This window comes from Pteropus vampyrus, unplaced genomic scaffold (assembly GCF_000151845.1).
Source record: "Pteropus vampyrus isolate Shadow unplaced genomic scaffold, Pvam_2.0 Scaffold31, whole genome shotgun sequence".
Lineage (NCBI taxonomy): Eukaryota > Metazoa > Chordata > Mammalia > Chiroptera > Pteropodidae > Pteropus > Pteropus vampyrus.
Genome location: NW_011888812.1, coordinates 6,010,589 through 6,013,298, shown reverse-complemented (window position 1 = coordinate 6,013,298; position 2,710 = coordinate 6,010,589).

Here is a 2,710-nt window from a genome sequence, read left to right as displayed (position 1 = left end):
TTCATACTTTCATTTCACCTTTTTGATTCCTATGAGGAAGATGTTTCCTTTTGTTGCTAATCTTTAAGATGCACACGGGGAAAGGCAAGTGTCTGTGGAAGGGTGGCTGCTCGCCCAGACATCGAGGCCGTGCACCAAGTCGGTTGGTAATGAGATTCTCCACAGCAGCAAACTGCACTGTCCATTCATGCTTTTTTTCCACCTGTCCCCACAGTAGTGTCTGTTTGCTCAGCCCACATGCAACAAGGCTGTGTTTGTAAGTCAGGGCCCATTCACTGGCTATTTAAAAGGCATGACAGAAAATCCCGTGAAAAGCTCCTCAATTCAAATTCCTCTGTGATGACTTGCTCCATTCACCAGAGACAGCCAGAGGAGGGTGCGTGGGGCTTCGCTTCTTCCACTATGGAAGACAAGAAAGTGTTTTTTTTTTTTTTTTAATAAAGCTCCTGACGTGCCATGATTATTAAATAATAAGTCATAATAAATGATTGAATCTGAGGAAGAAATCTTTTTTGGAAAAAACCTCTATCTAGCTCACAAAATATATTATCTCCAACTATCCATGGTATTTCAATTTGAAAAATCTAGTTGATCTTCATGAATTCCTTTTGGCTCCCTCCTCCTCCACAGAGGATTAGTTAGCTTGATTGGTTCCTTCAATCATATTGGGAGAAAAATATATTTGTAGTTACTCTCGTTAACAAAGCCAAGGACAATGACAATTATCCAGATTCTACTGCTTGGGTTGTGGCGTGGTTAGCTGAGGTATACAGAGCATGGGCATATATCTCTGTGAATTCAATTTTCTCTTTTTTTCTATCTCTGTATATCTTCTTAATTTCTCTCTCTGCATATCTTCTTAAGACTAGAAGAAATCCATTCAGTACTAGAAAATCAACTATTCAAACATTCTCTAATCAGTGCGTTGTATATGAAAATATCACAGTAGAGCAAAACGTGAGGGTTCTGAGGCCAGCTCCAGGTATTACCTTTCTTGAGTTACCTTGTTCAGACTCACCCAGAGTCAAAGGATTTTCCTATAGATCCCTTTAATGTACTTTTTCTTTCGTATCAGTCATCATAATCATGAATAACACTTAATTCTTGAATTTCCCCCCCTGTAGAATGCGTTTTCCATGAGTTCAGGGACTCTGTCTGACACATTCACTGCTGGATAATCTCTACGAGAATAGCACATGGCATGTAGTATATGCCCAGTGAGTATTTGAGTGAATGAATGACTAATTCACAGTCTGCCACTCTTTATATTTCTAAAGAGCCCCTTACAAGAATTTTCCTAAATAGAAAATAAATTGAGGAAAAACACAGTCAAATGTCAATTTACCATGAAAATGTTTTGCTTCTCATTTTTGTTTTCCAACATTAAATCTGCATAAGAGAGTGCTGAATAATGAAGGTAGAAGAAAGACACCACCAGCTTTCTGCCCTCAATAAACTTGGAAAATAGTAGTGGCAATAGAAAAGACTGAATTATTGAGTGTCATAAAAAAGAGAGAAACAAAGAGCTCTGGAATTTTAGATGTGTGAAAGTTTACTGTTAGCTGTGGGAATCAGGAAGTCCTCCTGAAGGAGTTTCTAGAGTAAACAAGTGAGTTTGTGCCCCAAGCACTAAGTTAAGTGGATGTCAAAAATTTCAGTAATCAAGATAAATAATATTTTAATGCAATATTCTAAAAAATCAATATTAATACCAATGATTCTGCGATGACCAAAATAGTAAAATCTTAATAAAAACTGGATCAGTTTTACTGATTTTTTCTTTTGCCTCAGGCTCTAATATGATTTGACATGGACTTGGCGGCTAATATTTAATATTAAGGAGATGAAAGTTTTGCCGATAGAGACTTGGGAAAGTTCACCCCTCATGTTGAAGAGAAAAAGAAAGGATGTTTTGGGGAACCACACACGAGTGGCCTGATTTGACTAGACAAAGAAACATGTAGTGGATGATAGTAATATTCTGGGTCACAAGTCAAAGATTTAGGTTCTAAATGTAGGATAAGACTAAATTATAAAAAAACCTAGAATCTCTGACTCAAAATTTGGCATTATTATTTAAACAGTGCTAAGCTGTTGAAGACTTTTGAGCAGAGAAAGTAATATCATATTTAAAATAATCATAATAAATAGTTTTTAAAGTCTTGTAGAAAGGTTTGGCAGTAGGATGGAAATCTCTCCTATTGTTTTTATCTCTGTTTTAAATAGGCAATTTATCCAGATTGCTTAATTTTGCCCTTTGTTGTGCATCAAATTAAAAAACAGCATTTGTTCCTTGATCTGAATATTTATTGACTCAATTTAAAATGTTCTACTATATAGTAAGAATAAAAATGCCAGGGAAACTCTCAGTGAGAGAGCACTACTTAACTAGACGATGCTTAAATAGCACTGCCGAAAGGGTCTTCTCTCTTGGGTTTGAGCTTCCATGACTGAGCAGCCTCCCTATCCTCATTTCTGAGTGATGCATTTCTTCTCTAGGATATATTAATGGTTTTAATAAGGTTTTACAGTCAGTCCACTCTTCCTTTTCTCTTAGATGTTTGTCTGTTTAGGTAAGATCATATTACTGTTATAATCTGTTATGTGTTAATTTCAAAGTTTAACTCTGAGAAGGCTGACGTTGTTTCCTAATTTCCAATTTTTTAGTCATTCCACTGTCAAACTCTATTCGATTTTGATCAAATTTGAC